Source organism: Nyctereutes procyonoides, unplaced genomic scaffold, assembly GCF_905146905.1.
Source record: "Nyctereutes procyonoides isolate TBG_1078 unplaced genomic scaffold, NYPRO_anot_genome, whole genome shotgun sequence".
Lineage (NCBI taxonomy): Eukaryota > Metazoa > Chordata > Mammalia > Carnivora > Canidae > Nyctereutes > Nyctereutes procyonoides.
The window spans coordinates 32,474,679-32,496,530 of record NW_026575132.1 but is presented as its reverse complement, the minus strand read 5'-3'; the positions used below and the strand labels follow the sequence as shown (position 1 = coordinate 32,496,530).

The 21,852-nt window shown below is 49.2% G+C and overlaps 1 protein-coding gene across 4 annotated transcripts in view; it reads right to left on the bottom strand.

The window, feature by feature from the left end:
• CUNH10orf71 (chromosome unknown C10orf71 homolog) overlaps nucleotides 1–8,180 on the bottom strand; it is a 31,058-nt gene extending 22,878 nt beyond the window's left edge. The window contains exons 1-2 of one of the 4 annotated variants that reach the window (XM_055345655.1): nucleotides 7,689–7,767; nucleotides 7,352–7,456 (exon numbers count right to left, since the gene is read on the bottom strand). The gene's annotated coding sequence lies outside the window, so the exon portion shown is untranslated. Of the gene's footprint in view, nucleotides 1–5,125; nucleotides 5,672–7,351; nucleotides 7,457–7,688; nucleotides 7,768–8,162 lie in introns of those variants that run through there. The other 3 variants (XM_055345656.1, XM_055345657.1, XM_055345654.1) reach the window with 3 other exon arrangements.
• Between the last annotated feature and the right edge of the window lie 13,672 nt (nucleotides 8,181–21,852).

Here is a 21,852-nt window from a genome sequence, read left to right as displayed (position 1 = left end):
GATCTCAACAAGTTATCTCCTCTCTCTGAGCTTCCGATGCTTCATCTGCAACAGTTCCCACCTCACTGGGTGGTTGTGAAGGGTGGGGGTAAAATAAAAAATATCAAGAGCCCAGAGGAGACTTACAGAGCATGAGGACTCAATGAATGGAAGCTTCCACCAGTCCAGTGACCTTGGGTTTTTGAAGCTGACAGAGCAGAGAAGGAATCATGTATCGACCACGGTATTACTAACACCCACCAACAAGATTGCTGAGTGCATTAAATCAGTATACATGTGCAGAGCACATGGTAGGTGCTCACTAAATGCCAGCTGGCATCATTTCCAATCCCCAGAGAGGGGGAAGTATAGCATAGTGGGAAGGGCACGGACCAATGCCAGATCCCTTTGGGCATGGCTCCTGGTTATACTAGCTGTGAGTGACCCTCTGCAAATTACAGACCCTATTTGTGCTTCGGCTTCCTCATCTGTAAAGTGAGACTAACAGTAGTACTTACCTCATGGGGTCATTGTGAGGACCTAATGCATTGTGCAAGGTGGCCGGGCCCTGGTAACTATCTGTAAACGTTGCTATCTTTGCCACCATGCATCATGCCCAACTTAGGGCAGGAGCGCGAGGGTCACTAGGATGACATTGCCTTTTGCCAATGTAAAAGGGGGCCCTAAGCAAGGTGGTGACTGACCAGCGTGCCAATCGGGCTTCCCTGCTCTGGGATCCGCCGCCATGTGTGTCCTCTCCACCTGGTTTCTCTGCCTTAGCAAACCACTCGGCTCCCTCATTCTCAGACTGGATCTTGGCTGACCTTTCACAGCATTGGTGCTTGTAGGGTGTTCCCCATAAACAGTGAGTCTGGAGTTCCTAGGCAGTCACCAGAAGCAATTGGGGGAAACCTTCTACTCCAGTTAAAAATTAGACTCCTACCCTTGCCCTTGAGATTTAAGTTAAAGTTAGGTAAATTTAAATTACCTAAAAGTAAGTATTTTTAATCTCCTTTCTCTCCCTTGGGAGGGGTTGGGGGGCAGAGCAGGGGGCTGATGTTGATGTGCACTGAGTCGCCCAGATACTGCCCAGGTTGCTGTGTGGGTGGGAACCTCGCTTCCCCTCTAGAGTCTTCCACCGTATGTGGTGAAGGTGCACAGGTCCACAATGCTATCTGGTATATGAGGGAAGGTAACAATGATGTGTGAATGTCCAACAGTCACTGTGAGGATGGGTCAGTGGGTCAGTCCTCCATGGTGCCAGCTACTTTTACTGTAAGCAAGGAACATGAATCAGCAGTGGGGTTTCTCTTGAGTGACCTCTGGAAGGAAAAGATCCAAGTTGGAGTCTAAGCAGGAGAGGAAAAAAACTGACAAATAGGGCAGTGAGAAACCAGCTATCCTGTTTATTATGTGCCTGGTACTTTTCATATGTTTGCTCAGTTAATGCATAAAGGAGCCCTTGAGATGGATTCTGATTGGTTGGCATTCCCATTTGACAGAGGAGGAAAGTTGAGGCCAGGCGAGGGGCTGGCTAAGAAGGGTGGAGCTGGTCCAGATATGCCCTGCTCCAAAGCCCCTGCAGAGCACCTCCAGCAGGCCTCTTGGGAGCATCAGGGAACCTCTGAGGCTCTAAGGGAAGCAGGCTGTCTGAGTATGCATGGCTTTTTGGAGGACAGTTTTGACCCTTTGTTAAGTGGACTGGCCTCCTCGTAGAGACTCTTTTGGATGCAGAAGAGGAGTGGGCTTTGGACTCCGGTCCTGGGTTTGCATCTTAGCATCTCATTAGCTGTGCCTCCCGGGGCAAGTTACTAAACCTCTCTGAACTGCAGTGCCTGCCTTTACGAAGGGGATCCTAAGACCTACCATGCTGGACGACCCCGGCAGTAAACCTCAGACAATCTATGCAAGCGCTCTGCACATGAGAATAAGGCAGCCAGGGCCAGCCCTGATGGAAACGATGTGGAAAAAGGGAGAGAAGCGGCTCTGAGCCGGTGGGTTTAGTTCAGTGGGTTTGAATCCTGACTCTGGGGCCTCTGCAGCCATTAGGCTTGACCTGCCTCAGAGAGGAGCCAACAGGCAGGTGAGGGGACCTGGTGCTACATGTGGCCAGACTGCCCCAGGAGAGGGCAGACCAAGGGGCCACTCCAGCATGACCCAGCCTCCGCATTGGCAGTCAGCAGGGAGTGCGTCGTTCAACTTGATCTCAAGGTTTCCTCTGCCCTGGGCCTTCCCGAGGCTCCAGGTGAAGACATGGCTGAAATAAAATTCTTGTTAGCTCAGCCTTGCAGTCACTTGGAAACTCAAGCCCCACCCTTGGAAGGGGCTCCTCAGGGACTGAAGGGACCAACTGAGGCAGGAAACAGCAACCAGGTGACAGAGTCCCCGGGCTGCTGCTGCCACCATGTACAGGTGTCTCAGTGGGATTTGGAAGTCCTTCTAGGCCTCAGACACCTGTGCTGTGCTCCTCCTCTCTGGGCCAGACCTTTGAGGGCCTGCCATGTAGAGAATAGAGGACAGGGAAGCTCCCCACTTTCACATGCTCTGGCCCAGAAGGGTCCCTTGTCCTCTCCTACCAGGAAAGGGAGGTCTGTCTGTCAAGTCCTGGGGAGAAAGCTATCATTGCTTGATGGTCTCCTCAGATCCTCTTGCTGCTGTCAGATTCCCGAATACTCTGACTCCATGGTCAAGCTCTCCAAGGTGACAGACACAGGCTTAGAAGGGAATGCACTTTGCGCCAAGTGGTCTGCAGGCTGCCACCTGAGAACCGAGGTCAGCTGAGAACCTGCTCTGCCTCCACCTTAAATCAAAGACATGTATTGCTCCCACACGCACCCCTCCAGGGGATGTTCCATAAGGATACCGATGACTTACGCTGGGGGTGACACACAGCTCAGCAGTGCTCCATGCTCTCCATTTTTGGGACTTGATCCATGTGCCTTGATAGATCCCTTGTTCCCCCTAACCCCGTCTGTCCTCACCAATTTGTCTCTTGCAACCCCTGGGAACCAAGCAGAAACTAAGAGGTATTTTGACAAGCAGTGTTCTCAAGTAACTAAATGAAACATACAATTGAGTTTGTAGGGTTACAGATTGGCTGGATTTGGTGAAAGGTGGTTTAAACCCTCAAATGGAAATAAAACCAAGATCCTCTATAGCTCATTGGGAAATGTCAGCTCTGATGTCTCCACGAGGGCCACCTTCTCTTAAAGCCCTTTGCATCTCTCCAGTAACCCTTGGCGGACGGAGCGAAATCCCAAGAGACAATGAAGAAGATGGCCTAGCCCTGTCTCTGGTGGCTGGCAGGTGTTGGTTACTGAGATTTCTGGCATAGGCTGGAGGACAGGGCTATTTCTAGACATGGGGCTTCCCCTTTCGGTAAGGGTCTCTATCTAGGGCTTCTTAGGGTCAGGAGCAAAGAAGAGGAAGAGGCCAAGACACTTGCCTGCATACTGGTGAATGCATTCATCCTCTGAGGACTGATGGCCCTCTGTAGCGTTCCCAGTCTCCTCCACACACACCTGTCTCCCCAGGTTTCCAGGAGATCCAAGCCCCTGTTTCCAGGACCCAGTGTCTCATCAACCCCTTTCCTTTCTTTCCTCCCAGTAGTCACAGTTGCTCCCATCCCAACCAGCTTCTGGCCACCAAATAGCAGGCACAATTGTTCTCCTCTCAAAGACCCAGGGGCAGAAACATGCTGGACTTGGGTCACCCAGAGATGTCTATTTATAAACCATCCCGATAAGCACAATCTGCTCTGCTCAGCCCAGGCCACACTCCACAGCAAAGCTAACATCCCAGGGGCAAACGGAACATTTCCTGTACCAGCCAGACTGGAAGAACCAGCCCAGACTGGGGTTCCTGAGCCGGTCACTGGTACTGAAGGGTCTAGCTGTTTTAACAGCTGGAAATTTCCCTGCCTTTTTTGTGTGGGTACCAGATGACCCATCTCAGGGAGTGTTCCTGCACAGCAGGGGTCAGCACACTTTTTCTGTAAAGGGCCTCACAGTAAATGTTTCGGTTTTAGCTGGCCGAATGGCCTTGGCCTTTGTAGCCATGGGCAAAATGCAAATGAACACATGTGGCTGTGTGCCAATAAAACTTTATTTACAAAACCAGGTGCCCAGCCCGCAGCTGTGGTTTACCAGCCACGGTTGCAGAGGGAATTCAAATGCTGGCAAGTTGGACCTCATATAACAAAACCATTTGTTTAACCTACTCTCTAGGATTCCTATACTTAACGGGTTTTAGAAAATACTACTTCAAATACAGTTTGTTATAATTGGGTTAGATGCGTTGAAAGAAGTGGTCTATAATTTAGTTTTAAAAAATAGCTTTTATTTTCTAGAGAGTTTTAGGTTTGCAGTGAAACCGAACAATTTGGTGAAAGGTACAGAGATTTCCCATATTGACCTTGCCGCCCCCTTCCCCATACGCGTGGCCTCCTCCATGACCGACGTTCATGGGAGAGTTTCCAAGTCCTAAATCATAATTTTTTAAGGCTCTCTAGTTTCCCACACCTATTCAGTATTGTTCTCGAGGGATCAGTTCTTCTCCATGAGAAAGGAGAGATACGATTTTAGGTTTGGCCCAGTGTGAATCTGGTCGAGGCCCCGTACTCCCGGAGCGCGCGCCCGAGCGCCCCACGACCCGCTGTCCCCTCGGTCCTGGCCTCGCACCGGAGTCTCAGGGTCAGCCCGTGGCCGTGGGCTTGCCCCCATCCGGCCTCGGCTCGTCCACGGGCCGCGTGTGGGAGCGAGGAGCCCGACACGCGCGAGGACGGAGTCCCCCACGTCTGCGCCGGGGCTCCTGGCGGCCGGCCCCTCGGCGCCCCACGCGGACCCGGCCCGGCCCGGCCCGAGGACCCGCGCCCCAGGACCCGCGCCCCAGGACCGCGCCCCAGGACCGCGTCCCAGGACCCGCGTCCCAGGACCCGCGTCCCAGGACCCGCGCCCCAGGACCGCGCCCCAGGACCGCGCCCCAGGACCCGCGCCCCAGGACCCGCGCCCCAGGACCGCGCCCCAGGACCGCGCCCCAGGACCCGCGCCCCAGGACCCGCGCCCCAGGACCCGCGCCCCAGCACCGCGCCCCAGGACCCGCGCCCCAAGACGCCCGCCCGACGGCCCCCCCGGCGGCCGCCGCCTACCTCCGCGCGCGTCCGGCTGCGGCTCCTCCGCCTCCCGGGAAGGGCGCGGGCGGGACGGACCCGGCGGCCTCCCCTCGGCCGACCGCGCACCCGCGCCGCTCGGCCCTCGGACCCGCGCACCTGGGGAGCACCGCGCCGCGAGGTGGTCCGGGCGCCGCAAGGTCATGAAGCGAGCGTCCCCGAGTAGGCGCCCGCAGCCGCCAAGTGCCGCGCTCGCTCCCGGCGGGGAAGAGGCAAACAGTCCGGCCGCAGCACCCGCGTGGTGTCGAGTAACAGTCAGATTAAACAAACAGCCTCAGCAGCTATTTTTACATCCAGACCGGCCGCGGGTAACAGATAACTTGGGGAGTGAGCAATGGCTTGCCGCTGAGCTGGGCCCTAAGCGTGAGCCCAGCTTCGACCCCGCGTGGCTTCCTGAAGCCATTCCAGCGCTTAGATCCACATACAGACGTCCCGAGGTGCGAGGTGCGGAGGGCGACCTTTGTTAGGGAGCCGTTAAAGAGCGCGGGGCGAGCGCCTGGGAGCGGGCGCCGAGCCCTGCTGACGGCCCGGCCCGGGCAGAAATAGCAGGTGTCCTCATCCCCGCGGAGGACCGGCCGCATTCCTCGAGGAAGGAACTGCGCTCGCTGGGCCTTTGCAGCAAAATAACAGGCCCAGCCACAGGCCGGGGGAAGGCCAGGCTGGGATGTCAGGGGGAGAGTTTCAGAAAGATGGGAAGTAATCGGGGAAGAGGCAAGGTAAGTGCCCCCTTGGCGAGCCCGGCTGCAGCAGACCCCGCTGTGCGCGAGCCCCACGTCCTAGGGGACAGGTCTTGTCCCGCCAGCCCAGAGAGCCCCTCTCAGCTCCCGGCGGCCACTCTCCGTCTTGGCTGGGGCTCACCTGCTCTCCATACTGCCTGCAGACCCCCAGACTTCTTCCTGCCTCTGCCTTTGCTCATGTTGTTCCAATCCCTGGGAGCCCCCCCCCCCTCCCCAAATCGGCCCTGTGACAGTCCACTCACTGCCAGGATTTAAGGCAAGAGTTTTTGTCTTTGTTTCCAAGAGCCCTTTCTCGTGTTCCCCTGCCTGGTAGCCTGGAAAAGCAGGGGTGCTGGTCCCTGCCAGGTGCCCTGCTATATGAGGTGCTCAAAGCCCCTGAAAGTCTGCACTGCACTGTATCTCCGTTATCTATTCGTGAACTGCTCCTCCTCCACTCCCTGGCCTTGTGGGCTCCTCATGGCCAGCAACCTGTGTCCCAGCCCTAACTCAGGGCCTGGCACCACCTCCAGCCTTGAATCAGCTGGTAACCAGGGTCACAGGGACCCGGGTCCATGCACTTCAGTTTGAAACAACTCAGAAAGAACAGTTCCTTGTTCCCTGCAGACAGAGGGGCCAGACCCCAACCAGCAGGATTATCCGGCCCCTTTTCTTCCCTGGAGCCTTGAAACTTGCTTTTTGCCCCTGAGCACTTAGGACCTGACTCCAGGGACACCTACCCACTGATCAGGACTCAGAAACAGTTTGAGGGAGGCTCAAACTGAACCCCCCGATTTTACCCCATCCCACCACCCACTTCCTTTGCTTGTCAAAACCAACACTAGCCAACCTGGCCAATGAAAGGAATCAACCTGAGGTGTGAGCCACTGTTAAAACAACACAACACAACACAACACATCACAACACCAAAGACTCGGAACCCTGAACTCTTAGATTTCCTAGCTATCTGACACCAGCCAAATCACTTAACCTCTCTGTGGCTCAGTTTATTCATCTTTAGGATGGACAGACTGCCTCAGCTCTGCTGGGTTGAGGATCAAATGAATTCATGTACACAGATATACTCGCATATTGCAAAGCTTCTCAAATGCTAGTCATTTGGTTTTTTTAAATGATTTTTGCCACACCTTCACCCACCCATACCATCACTTACTATGTTTTTGTAAGAAGAATGTAGATTGACTTTTTTTAAAGATAGAGCTTTGCGGTAAATAGCAATCCCTGCAAAAACATAGGCTTGATGTCCTGGTTCATTTTTTCCCTCTATTACGCATTGAAACAAATTCATAGCCAGTTCACATGTTATCCGTGTATGACCCAAATCATTTTGTTCCAGATTTTAGGGAAGTCTCCATCATTAAACCCCATTTTATGGGGGAGTTTGCTTTGGAGTGTGAAACCATTTAGCAGGGCCCTGGTCTTCCTAACTTGCTTTCCTCCCGCTCCTTAGCACATTCCTTCCCCAGCTTACTTTTAATTCTTCACAGGTAGAGAGCCTGACCACATGTCTGGTTTGGGTCCTAGAAGCCGTGAGCTTTGAAGTGCAGCAGGAGCTGGCGGTGTTTGCTTGAAGGGGCTGTTTGAGGAAAGAAAAGCAGTAGGGTGACCCAGGGGACTTTCAGGGGGCAGGACCGTGGCTGGCAGCTCTGTCAGCGTCAGCAGGAGGGGTCGGGAGAGAACAATAAAACACAGTTGACCTGCTCCTGGAAGCAGGAGCCCTCAGAGCTTGGCCAGGGGCCCTGTCTGGTTCGCCTGACCACAGCTGACCGCTGTAGAACCTGACATATCCCAGAATGTGCCCTACCTACCCCATGCCATGGACTCTGCATCTGGTTCCATCTCGGTGGGCACAACCGGTGTGGATCACCCCAGCACGGAGCACCGCCAGAGACCTCAGCCCCAGCTTGAGACTGGGAGCTCGAGAGGAGCTGGCAGGCTTCCAGGGCCCAGGCCCAGGCAAAGTGACCACTCTCTCCCAGTCCAGGAGCCGTGAGCTGCGTGGAAAGAATGTGAATGAAGACACGATTCTAAATGTAGAACCATGGACGCTATGTGAGCTGGCTCCCTAGTCATCCAGAAAAACAAGACCTGCATGTATATTCTGCAGGAGCATAAATAAAGCTGTCCTCAGGCGGCGGGCTACGGCATCCAGACCTGGCAGTGATGTCCCTGGCCCCAGCTCGCAGCAGAACCCCGGGAACATTGTGGGAAGGGCCCTCCTGCCCGAAAGCAAGTGTGAAAATGGCCTTGCTCTGGCCTGGACGTACATGGTGCTTACTAACCTAATTCTGCAGCAAATCAGCTCTGCTTTGCATCTGTGTTATTCAGGAATGTTCAAAAGTTGGTAGCGAGAGCCATGCAGAATTTCCAGGGCAGGGTGTTTGAAGCACATGTCTCTGCGAATGACGGGAGGCATTTTCCCCAGCTCTTCCACTATTGTGGTTACACCGGCCTGCTCATCAGCAGGCCCCAGCCCACTCTTCACTAGCGCTCAGCCTTCTTTAGGAGTTATTTGCAAAAAGTTCTGCAGGAGGGTGGAGCATTTCCTGGGCCTAATAATAACAGCACCATAATAATGCCAGCTAGCACTTACAAAACCTTTACTCGAGGCCCTGCACTGTCCTGAGCCTTGACCTAAATTAACCTAGACGCTGTACGCTCTTTCTCTTAGGGCCTGGCGCCATGTTGTTCTAGCCCACAAACTGCTACCTGTCAGGGAGCTAAGCAAAGACACGATAAGGAAACCAGTAATTTCCCGAGTGTGCATTATGTGCAGGCACTGCCTGTGTGTTCTTTCATGAATCCTCGTGATATCCCAGTGTTGATGTCTGTTCACACCTCCACTTCTGAGCAAACTGAGGCTTGCAGTGGTCCTGGATGTCATTCAGTGAACTGAGGATGCAGATGAGGGTCCCTCTGTCTGCCTGTCCGGTGTGTCTACCTCTGTTGTGCCCCCCTACCCCCGACACTGTCCCAGCCCACATCCAGGGAGCATGGCTGTCTTCCATCCACCTGGTTTCCTTGCCTGCCTCTGGCGAGAGAGCAAAGTCTTGCCAGGGCACCTCTTTAGCTACTGATTTGTTATGGGAACTGAGGGGATTCTGTACCTCAGTGTCACCACAGTGAAAGTATATCCTCAGGGCTGATGGCAGGATGAGATGTCACTGTAGGAGGATACTTCTGGAGCTCAAGCCTTGCTGGGCTACTCACCTGCTGAGGGCTTGGAGCAATCAGACCCCTCCCTTCAGATGGATTTTCTTACCAGGAACCCTGAGTTGGCTCCTTTGGGAAGGGATGTTACATGATAATGTGTGCCTAGCTCAGGGAGGCTGGATTTATGGAGGTGGGAGGGGGGCATCCTGTTTGCAGCTCACAGCTGGAAAACAGACCACTGGCTCAGATTGCTGGTACCCCCTCCCCAGGGGTGTTGCTCTTCTAGCCTAACTAGCCCGGTGCCAGGATGGTAGTGTCATAGTCCATTGAGAGTCACCTGGGCTGGGGGGTTCTCCTTAAGAATTCTCTCCTTGAGGGGAATCCCTGAGTGGCGCAGCGGTTTGGCGCCTGCCTTTGGCCCAGGGCGCGATCCTGGAGACCCGGGATTGAATCCCACATCGGGCTCCTGGTGCATGGAGCCTGCTTCTCCCTCTGCCTATGTCTCTGCCTCTCTCTCTCTCTCTCTCACTCTCTCTCTCTCTGGGACTATCATAAAAAAAAATTAAAAAAAAAAGAATTCTCTCCTTGAGAATTCTTTGCTTAGGACTTTCCAATGAATGATTTCAATGCAAGAAATAGAACCTGTGCTATGAAATGAAGTAAATCCAGTTTATTAAAATGCTATCAAACACCAATGAAATCCTGGTGGCCAGCTGAGAGGTCAGCCACAGTGCATGTGGAGTTTATATAAGTCATCTCTCCTATATGGAGGGATCTGAAAGTCTGGACTCAGAAGGAGCAGGGGGTGAAGAGGTGTGCTCTACTCTTTAACATGGGGTCCATAAACTTTTTCTGTAGTAGTCTAAGGTAAAGGTTGTCAGCTTTGCAGGCCAGATGGTCTTTGTTACAACTGCTCAGCTTAGCTGTGCAAAGTGGTCAGAGATGATCTGTAAACAAATGGGCATAGCTGGGTTCCAATAAAACTTTATGGACACACAGATTTGAATTTTATCACATATCACAGAATATTCTTGTTTTGATTTTTCCACTTAAATATGTAAAAGTCATTTTTAGCTTATGAGACTATACAGAATTGGGGCAGGACAGATTGGCTCATGGGTCTTAGGTGTCGACAACTGTGTCACTGAGTCCCCTTTGGCCACCGCCAAGCATGTGTGGCTTATTGGCACTTGAAACCTGGCCAGTCTTAACTGGGACATGCTGAAGGGGGTAAAACTATGCACACTGGATTTCCAAGATAGTGCAAAAAAAAAAAAAAAGTCCCCCCTGAAACAAAACAGAATGTGAAAGATCTCCCTAGTCGTGTTCTGTATAGAATAGTGTGTTGGGTCTTGTGTTGATATTGGCTTTAATAAAATATATTATTATTTTTTAAAAAAGATTTTATTTATTTATTCATGAGAGACATAGAGAAGCAGAGACACAGGCAGAGGGAGAAGCAGTTTCCTTGAGGGGAGCCTAATGCGGGACTGGATCCCGGGACCCTGGGATCACCCCCTGAGCCGAAGGCAGATGCTCGACTGCTGAGCCACCCAGGCATCCCAATAAAATATATTATTAAGATTGTTTTCACATATTTCCTTTTATTCTTTTAATGTGGCTACTGGCAAATTTAAAATAACACATGTGGCTCATACCATGTATTTCTAGTGGGAGGAGCTGGGCTGCTCTTCTCCTGGCTGTGACCCTGACCCTCATTACCCACTGCTTCCATGAGGCCAGTCTGTTCCTGGGATCAGAGCTGATGTGGTTATGGTGAAAATGTCCCAACGTGTCCATCGCCAACCACTCTGAGTTCGGAAGTTAAGCAAGAACTGTGTATTCCTAGGTTAGTAGTATCATTGTTTCTATTTGGTTCTTTCATTATCTGTAAAATATTGAACCTTAAGAAATTAAACTTTTTGCCGATGAAGAAAAGGGGAGATAGTTACTATTTTCCAAGCACCCACTTGATACTGGGTTACCTGTCTCCTATCCAGTGGATATTTTAATTTTCACAATCACCCAGGGGAGTGGGCAGACCATTCCTATCTCCATTTCCGGTTGCAGAACAAAGTCAGAGAGGTAAAATCCCTCGTCCCAAATTATGTAATTGATGGCAGAGCTGGTCTCAAAGCCAGGTCACTCTGTATCCCCGGACTGAATCTTTTTCTTGGGGATATAATCACTAAAGTGCCCTTAGAAGCAGGGCCTCCTGGAAGAATTGTTTCTCCTTACAGTGCAGAGAGGTGGTGGAGGGAACTCACAGAGCAGCCTGGCTGTGGAAGAAGAGGATCATAAGGCAGAGCTGATCTCTCTCTCTCTTTCTGTGTGTGTGTGTGTGTGTGTGTGTGTGTGTCTCATGAATAAATAAATTTTAAAAATCTTTTAAAAAAAAGGCAGGGCTGGGGTGCAAAGCCAAAATGTGTTCTCTTGCTGTTCTGTACTCCCAGGCATTGCCTGCTCTGTCCCCCAGCAGTAGCTGGGGAGGAAAGCCACTGTTTAACTGTTTCATACTCATCTCTGGTCCAGGAGTAGTATGATTGTTTTGACCTCAGAGATGGACCAATGTAAGAATCACTTCTCTTACCCTGGCTCCAGGCTTCTTGCTCCTTTTCATGTGTGCAGCTCCATCCTGCCTCAGGGCCAATGCACCTGCTGATCCTCTGCTTGGAGCTCTCTGCCCCTGATCTTTACAATGCTTCTTCTTTCTCCCCATTCAAGTGTCAGCTCAAGTGTCACTTCCTTCGAGAGACCTTTCTTGACTCTCACTCTCAGCTCCCGTCCATCCTCCATCCTGTTTATATCCTTCATGGCACCAGTCCCTAATGGGACCTTCTCCTTCTTCGGTCATGGGTTTATGCCTTGTCTATGCTCTCTCCAGAATTCAAGCTCCAAGAGGATTTTAATTTTGTCTGCCTTCTTGTCCCCACCTACCACGTGCTAGTGGATGAATGGGAAAGCAGTGCAGGTGAGGGGGCTCCTTACCGCCTTGCATCTCACCCCACCATTACCAACTAAGAGTGTGGGCCTTATCTCAGGGCAGCTGTTCTCAAAGCAGCCGGAGGGCTGCTGAGAACACAGATTGCCATGACCCTCCCTCAGAGTGTGTATGTCTCACAAGTTCCCAGGTGGGGCTCACCCTGCTAGCCCAGGAACTACCCCTGGAGAAGAAAGAGCTGCTCCTAAGCAAGCACAGCCAACTCCACTATTGTGACAAGTGATTTTCCGGGAGTTACTGCTCCAGAATGGCTTCCCACTCAGGGTGAAGCTTTATCCTCACTGAATCTCTGAGGTCAATTTACAGGTAAGAGGTCTGAGGACATGAGTTAAATAAATAGGAGAAGATGAGGCTGGGGCTTGAATTCAGGAGTTCGGCACTGAGCATCAGTAGACTCCCACTTGTCCTGCTGCCTCTCTGTGGTCTCACCTCCTGGAAGCCTTTGGATGTGGGTCATAGGTGCCAGGTAGATCCAGCCACCTATTTCCAGTTGTAATCTTCGTGATACTTGGCAGAACTTGACAGAACTTTGGGAGGCATGGCCAGGAGAGTATGTATAGCTGAGTGGCTAAGACTGTAGATTTTGACCTTAGAGATGTACAGATTCCATTCCCAGACCTACCAACAAGAGCTGTGTGATCTCCGGCATGTGATTTGGCTTCTCCAAACTTCAGTTTGATAATTCCTTCACATGACTATTGCTAATGGTAAACAAGAGGATGCAAATGGTTGACCTAGGTAGCTACTCACAGTGCGACATGCTGAGGAAGGCTCTCTTGTGATGGAATTCTGAGCACCTGAGCTGGATCTCAGTTGGGTAGGAGAGTGACAGCCAGTTTGCAGTGATTGAGAAACCTGGGAGCTCGGTGAGGAGGTGATGAATGGAGGACCATGAGTGGGGCTCCACCACAGGGTAGAGCACTGCACAGCTGTAGAAAGCAATGAGGAGCATTTCTCCATTGCTCCCAGGGCTAGAGGGAGACTCTCAGGACCCTATGCTGCCATTTACTTAAAAAGAAGAAGATATAAATCTGTGAGTATTTATATATTTTTGATTATATTATAGTAAAACGATAGAATAAATAAAAACCCATAAATGGTTACCTGTAGGGCAGGGAAGGCACAGGTGTGTGCGGCAATGGGAATAGGAGCTGAGCTTCTCTGAGTCCCGTGTTTGGTGGATTTGATGTGGAGCCATGTAGGTACTTGCCAGATTTTAAAGCTAGATCAAACCAAAACTTTAAAAAAGGCAATCCCTAAAAATTAGAGTAAAATGAAACAAATGAATTTAGTGTGTAGGTGGCCTAATTTCACAGAGGGGAATAATTTAGAATTATTTGGAAATACATTAATTTGACTTAACATCCATAATCAGGACATAGCCTAATACAAAATTAACTGTTAAGTAAAATTTTGAACTGTTCTCAGAAATATAGATGGAAAGAGATAAAACAAATTAGTAAGTATGTTAATGACATTATAAAGCAAAGGTTTTTGTTTTTGTTTTTTAGTGTTAGAGAAAACAGATGCAAATATAAAGTCAAAATGGTAAGTAAAACCCAGTACTGCTATATTTATATTGAATATCAATATAAAGAGAGTATATAAAATCAAACATAAAAAAATCAAGCGTAAAATCAAAATATACTTTCTTTTAAAAAAGAAAAGCATTACTTAATAAAAAGGCATAACTAACATAGTAGCAATGAATCTCCTTTGGATAAGGATTTTTGTCTCTAAACATGATTTCTCATTAAAAAGAACAAAAGTTCCCTGAGCAGAAAGTGTATAAGTAAGAGTCTGGAACCCCTTGTCACATTGCAAGGCAGGCAGGCTAAGAAAACCCCCTGAGAGGATACCAAAAAAACAAAGTGCCAACGTGAAGAGGTTCCCACCAGTGAAAGTAGAACAGTGTAAGAAAACACCATATGGACTGAAACACGTTGAATTTGCTTGAGCCCACGAGTTCATAACAATACTGAAAAAAATAACAACTCAAGCCACCCTCCGTGGCCCCCTGGGCAGATATACGGAGCAGCTTCTTTCTTTTGAAAAGTGAAATAGTGTTGAGTACCTTGCCTGACTTCCCCAAAGGAACCATATAGAATAGTTCAAGGAGCTATGGATGATGGATGAAGAACAGTCTCTCTACTAAAGAAGGAAGGATAGAATTGGAATATTATCAGTTTCAACCCCCCGACAAAACAGTGGGTTAAGATGACAACCACCATGGGGCCCCTATGAAAATACATATTACCCATGAAGTATTCTTGCCAAAAAAAATCAAGCCTGAATCATAACAAGTTCCTAACCCTGGATTTAACTACCAGATTAAAGGAATAACAGGGACCGAGAAAATCTCTAAATGACCCTGTGAGGAAGCAAGGAGCAAAATCGGGGTATGGAAAACTCTACAGGACAAGTGGTCAATTTCTTTTGCACATAAACCATTGAAATTGAGGTAGGTGGGATCACTTGATTAAAAGACACTGAAGAGACACATTATTTTTTTAAAGATATTATTTATTTATTCACGAGACACACACACACACACAGAGGGAGGGAGGGAGAGAGAGAGAGAGAGAGAGAGAGAGGCAGAGACACAGGCAGAGGGAGAAGCAGGCTCCATGCAAGAAGCCCCATGCGGGACTCTCCTGGTACCCCAGGATCACACCCTGAACCAAAGGCAGGTGCTCAACCACTGAGCCATCCAGGCTTCCCCAAAGAGACACATTAGTGAAATGCCACATATACACTCTTTTTGGATCCTGATTCCAACAAACATAGTAAACATAAGACAACTTGAAAAATCTGAGGGCTGCCTGGGTATTTGATAATGTTCAGGGATCATGGCTCATATTTTTAGGCGTGGTAATACTATGTTAAAGAAAGAAGCTTTATTATCTAGCAAGACCTACACTCATATTTATGAATGGAATTAAATTATGTCTAGGACTTACTTCTAAGTCATGCAGTATGGGGACATGGGTTAGAGTACATGAACCATGATTTTTTGGCCTTGGGCATTTGCTTTACTGTCTTCTGAACTTTTGTACACATTTGAAAAGTTCTATAATTTAAAAAAAAATCCCTAGGGCAGGGAGGAGAGAAAGAGGGCCAGAGTGAGCTGAGGGGGAGATGGGAGCTCTGGGGAAGAGACACAGCAGGGAGTCTGAGAACACTGTGGTCAGGTGGCTCCGCGGGATCCAGGGTGAGATCTGAGACTGTCCCTCAGGCCATGTGGCAAAGGAGATGGCACCTGGGGCTGCCTGGCCCAACCCGTAGACTCCAGTCTGTCTGGTAACCTCACTTAGGGTTATTTGATATTAAGTGGCTTCAAGAAGGCCAGCATCCCTACAAATGCTGGCTGCTATACAAAACACCAGAAACAATTAATGTCCAATTTTAGAGTTTGGGTGGGTAAGGCTATGCTTAAAAATTAAAAACTTAAAATAGAAGAAAATATTGGTTGATTAAGTAATCAAGCAAAAATGTGCATATTCATGGGAAGAAAAAAAAACCCTATAAAACTGTAGTCACATCAAGAGACGTTCTCTAGTCACATACCACTAAGCATGAGGTAAAAGGATACCTAAAACTAACAGATATTGTTTTATAAACAGAATGTGTGTGTTTTTTCCTTTTTTAAAAAAATGATAATGCAGTTTTCATTGAGATGATTTGTAGCAGGGTGAAGAAAACCTGTTCCTACTTTTGATAAGAGATCATAGTTGGACCAGCTTGAGGAAACCTGAGTGCAGAGTTTTAGTGGGGCACTTTCAGTTCCCCCACCTGCTCGCCCTGCTGGAGCCACCTTCCCCTGGCAAAGGTGAGTGGCTGATTTCACCCATGATGTTAACACCCCTGGAATGGCTATATGGGATGGTGGTACTAAAAATACCCCAGGGCAGGAGTTTCTCTAGAAAGTCCATAGCTGTCTACTTTCTCCCAAGGGCTGGGGAGGTCACGCCCCTGTGGCCAGTGCTGTGATGTGATGACCGTATCTAGGGCAAATACTGCTTCTCAGATCCTTGCATATCCCAAAGTCCCTAAGGCATTGCCTCTGCTGCAGAGGGTCCCAGGAGGGAAGTGGAAGGTGCTCCCAATCACAGATGGGCCGCCCAGCTCATGTACCTTTAATTTAGTTTCTTGTTGGGGAATAGAGGATGCCAAGACCTACTCCAGGCACCTCAGCTCCACCGGGGGAGGTTCATTTGCATTCTCCTGTCCTGTTTTAGGGCACAGAGTAGTTAGCGGACACGCACAGTGGGACAGGGGCTGGCTCAAGCAACCTGCAAGGTGAGGACAGAACCAGTCTGCACTCTTGGATGAGTAGCTTTGCAGGTCACCATTTCCCTTACCTGGGACATTCAGATCTCCACATACCCCAAGACTAGCTCTGCTTCCACTTCCCCAAGTTTCCAGAGGCTGGACTTCAGGGAGGTTTCACACAATGTCCTGGGGATCCATGAGTCACTGTTCTCTTGGCACAGATGGTGCCGTCTGGTCTACAGAAGGCTCCCCCATCACTTTATGAAACATTGGTTCTCAGTGCAGTCCTCTGAGGAAGGCTCAACAACCTTGTCACACTTCCCAGCAGAGAGGGCAGGGTATTGGGGATTTCATGGGAGTCACACAGTGTGTCCAGCAGACAACAAAGCTAGTGCATACCTCAGGTGCCCAACACTTAGGAAGGGGATTTGGGCTCTTTCCTGGCCTTCATGGAGGGACCAGCACATACCATGGCTTACACATCCCTGGCTCTCAGCTCCAAACCTTTATTCTCATAAAGCAGCCCATGGCCAGGTGTGGCCCAGAAGGCTGCAGGAGGGTTTTGCTTTAAAATAATTTGGATTGGTTAGCAGCATTTAAAGATCAGGAGATTTTGTGACGGTAGCGGCTTGTTTGGCTCTTTTTAATGGAAGATTAGGCACCACTGGATGGCATTCATGCATGGGAGGAGGGGCTAGGGCTGCCCCTTGGAGGGGCGGGGCATGCGCCCTCCAGCTAGCCCTTAGATAACTTCATTCATTTACATAACCTGTCAGGAGAAGGCTTTGGTGTTTTCAATTGCTTTCTAAGCAGGGGGTGGTCTAGAGAGTGTTGGAGACTGATAGCTCATCACAATAAAGCTGGCCTGTCTCAACGTCTTCCCTAAAGCCAGCAGTGGGGCCAGAGCCCTGAATGCCCAGCCCCGCCACCCTCCTCACCACTGGATACCACCAATCGCTTGGAGAACTGGGAGCTATGTTGCGTTGAATTAAACCTTGAACAGGACATAAACCAGGACGTGTTCTGCAGGCATTAATACTATATAAGGCTTATCTCCAGAAGCATTTACCTGCTGTGAGCAGATATGTCTTTATGAAATATGAAATCCACCCAAATTTATTAAAACCGCCTGCGAAGTAGTAGGAGCTCAAACTGAGCAGCCCTCCGTTAGAGCCTCATTATTATTATGGCATTATTTATTTATATCCCACCCTAAGACAGACATGATGTAATCCAGTAATTAAGATTGTTATGATTGAATATTTATTAAGCACCTACAATAAGCCAGTCACTGATCCACATAAAATGAGTCTTTACCCTCAAGAGCTCCCATCTTGCTGCTATGGGGAGCTCAGTGCCTCTCATAGGGGAACAGGGGGGGTAGTTTAATGGATTTTGTCTTCTCTGAGCAAGCCTGAGAAATGACACTGATCAGAAATTGGATCCAGTTTCGCGTTGCTGTTCATTCTGAATGAAATGAAAACAATCCATCCCTGGCTTAGAAAAGAGATAGGCATGCAGAAGGGCTGTCCCTCCAAAATATCTCTGATGAGTAGCGAGGCCTCCTAGCACGCACCAGTGGGCAGAGTCAGAGCCTCCCCCGTTTCTCTTTCCCTCACCTGCCCACCCAGGCCAAGAGGCATGGGCAGCTTGGTCTGCATTTGAAACTCACTCCAAGGCCCAGATTGGGTGGCACTTCTGTACTTCTCATACGATGGGCCTTGCTCTGACATGTCACAAGCCAACATTTGCTGGGTCCCTCCTGTGTGCCAGGGTTTGCAGAAGGTACCAGACCTTCTGCCTCGGGCCTCCTGGAAGCCTTGTTCCTGGACAAAGCCCCACAGGGAACTTCTATCTGTTCCCCTCCAACTGCTCCAAAGCAGCCTGTGAGTGATTCCATGGCCTCTCCTCTCTCTGTTTCTCCCTCACTTGTCATTTTCCTTCTTCCTCTACACTAGGCCACTTCTCCCCAAAAGGACCTGCTGGGCTGTGAGCTCACCGACATAGAGCCTATACTCTGGGCTCCTCTTGCTCCTTCCTGCCTCAGGGCCTGGCGATTGTTTGTACAGCAAAAGAGTAAATAAATGAATGAAAGCATGAAAGGGTCAGTGAACAGAACATAATGGTAAACACGTGCCCGGCATTGCTACGCGCCGACCCTCTGGGACCAACCTTTATTCCCTTACAGCTTTTCTCTGGTGGATTGTTTCTGTGTTTGGCAAGAGGCTGGGTTCTCTTGTGCCTTTGATAGGAGGTGTTTTGAACACTGACACCTGCATGCCACGCTTCCCTTAGCATTAGTCCTGATTTAGGCACTTGATTCAAATAAAATCCACCTTATCATGGAGCAGACCCCAGGCAATTCCACAAAATATCAGGGTTTTTTAAAATTAAAAAAACAAGCCATGGCTAAATACATTTGACATAAGGTTTATCATCTTAAGCATTTTTAAGTGTATAATTCTTTGGCAGTAAGAATGTCCATACAGTTGGGCAACCATCACCACTATCCATCTCCAGAACTATTTCAGCATCCCAAACTGGGACTCTGTCCCCACTAAACACTAACTGTCCATCCTCCCTCCCCTGGCCCATGGAAACCACCATTCTACTTTCTGTCTCTATGAATGTGACTACACTAGGTACCTCATATAAGTGGAGCCAGGCAGTATTTGTCCCTTTGTGACTGGCTTATTGCACTTAACATAATGTCCTCAAGGTTCATCCATGTTGCAGCATGTGTCAGAATTTCCTTCCTTTTTAAGGCTGAATAATATTCCATTGTGTGTATAGACCACATTTTGTGTATCCACTCATCCATTCATGGATACTTGGTTTGTTTCCAGGGTTTGGCCATTATGAATAGTGCTGTTATGAACATGGGTGTACAGATACCTGTTCTAGATCTTGTTTCCATTTCTTTTGGGTATATACCCAGAAATGGGATTGCTGGATCCTATGGGTAATTCTAATTATAGCTTTTGGAGGAGTTGCCATGTGGTTTTTCTTAGTGGCTTAGTGTTGGTGGGACCAACAGGGTACAAGGGCTCCCATTTCCCCATATCCTCACCAACACGTGTTCTTTTCTTTCTTTTTAAAACAGTTTTAGAGTAGCCATCCTAATGGGTATGAGATGGTATCTCATTATGGTTTTTATTTGCATTTCTCTAAGGGTTAGTGATGTTGAGCATCTTTTCAAAAATATCAGTTTTTAAAGAAGCATGTAAACATCACTTAATGAGGTTTTATTCTATCTTTTTAAAGATTTTATTTATTTCTTTATGAGAGACACAGAGAGAAGAGAGGCAGAGACACAGGCAAAGGGGGAAGCAGGCTCCATGCAGGGAGCCTGATGTGGGACTCCATCCTGGGATTCCAGGGTCGTGCCCTGAGCGGAAGGCAGGGGCTTAACCGCTAAGCCACCCAAGGCATCCCTTGAGGTTTTATTTTAAATTGGAGTCTTTATATTGAACATGCCATATGGTTTGTAACTGACTTTTGATGGGCTGACCACTTGATGGGTGATCAAGGGTGAGAGCCTGGGAAGGTGTGCAGCTGCTGGGGTGTCACCTCTTCCCTTTAATGCAGGCCCAGCTACAGATGGTGATCACCTGTGGGGCATTATATTGTGATGCTGGCTCCCCTCTTATGTGTCTGATTTAATTTTGCTGGGGCTGGGATACCTGGCTGGCTCAGTGGTTGTGCGTCTGCCTTTGGCTCAGGGAGTGATCCTGGAGTCCAGGGATAGGGTCCCATATTGGGCTGCCTGCATGGAGCCTGCTTCTCCCTCTGCCTCTGTGTGTGTGTGTGTGTGTGTGTGTGTGTGTCATGAATAAATAAATAAAATCTTTAAAAAAGAATCGGTCTGGGGCCACATTCAGCCACACATACAGGGGAGGGCAAATCTGATGTGCAGCCAGGATGGGAACTATTGCTTCAAGCTGTGCTGTTGGTTCCTTGGTGTGGGGATCTTTGGGACCAGAGATGGGACACAGCTGCCTACATACAAGTGAATGACTATATTGCTCCAGATAGATTTCTCCTGGTGCTGATGATGAGGGCCACACTGAAGTCCACTAAGGTCCCCTTCCTTCTTTGACACTTGTCCTAATGCTGAAACCCCTGAAGTCTGCCCTGCAGGACTTATAAGGTATTCACTAGGAGGCAGGAGGATACCTCTTCCTTGCGGAAAAGAGGCTGTCACTTATTACCATGTCCCCACTTGGAGGGGACATGGACCATTTGCTTTCACAGGAAATCTTTGCCATCTGGAACTAGTGGTTAAGCTACAGTGTTTCCCAACCACCTTGATGATAAGACTGACCAGGAAGCTTGTTCCAATACGGATTACCAGGCCTTCCCCTGAGGCTTCTGATTTGGTAAATCTGGGTCAGGGTCGAAGAATCTGTCTTGTTTTGTTATAAGCCCCACAGATGATCTTTATGTGGAATTAGGAAACACTGCCCTAAAGTGAGGGGTGGTGGCAAGGGGAATAACTTCCCTTTGATGTAGACCCTGCCCTCCAGCTCCATAACACACCTCTCACCACGTGTCCCTTCATTCTTATCTGGATGTTTGCCGGACCCTGGAATGGCAGCAGCAGTATCTTGAAGCTTGTTAGAAATGAAGATTTTTCAGGCTCCACTGGTTCGGACTCTGTAGGTTGTCTCAGAGAGTTCTGTTTTTCAAGCCCTCCAGGAGATTCTCCTGCAACTGCTGGCCTTAACAAAGCATTTTCACACATGACCTCTTCCATCCCTTATGTTTCATAGGTGGGAAACCAAGACCCAGAGAGCAGCATGACTCATCCAGAGTCAGACACTAGAGGGGGCACAGAGCTGGAACTCAGAGCCATGGTTCCTGACTCTGGACCCAAGAACTCCCATGAACTTCTTCCCCAGACAACATGAGGGTCTGTAAGGATGGGTGTGGAGCTTGAGTGTTCAGCAGCTTCTTATCTCAGATCTAACTCCATTGCCAGAGATGTGGAGATGCAAGAACAGAAGGGATGAAAGAAGAGCAAGACTTAAAAGGCAGAGCTGTGACCTCAGGGAATGTTCTCCACTTTCCCTGAGAAATGTTGGCCACCTCTCCATGCCCCTCCCAACTTTTCCAGATAAAAGGGGATTGCAAAGCAGTCAGACAAGAGAACGGGTCTGGTACCAGACTACATAGTCCAGCTTGGCCTCTTACTGACCATACTGGCACATTGTTAATCCACTCTCTGCCTCAGTGGTCTGATCTATAAAATGGGCATAATAATATTGATCTGGCAGTTTTGATACAGGTTAAATAAGCGATGTGTATTCAGTCTTTTGTTCCATGCTCAACCTGAGATGGGCTCAGATTAGGAGAGTGGTATGTTACTTGTGGTCTTTGAAACAAGAAGCTTCTTTGGACAGACCCTGCCTGGTTGGGGCCACCTGTTTAGGCAACAGAAAGCAGTGCCAGGATGCCTCTTTGCCCTTAGTACATGTTCTGGGCAAAAAGTCAGCAGGTCACCCCTGAATGCTTTCCTCCCCAGAAAGACGAAAACAGCCCAGTGT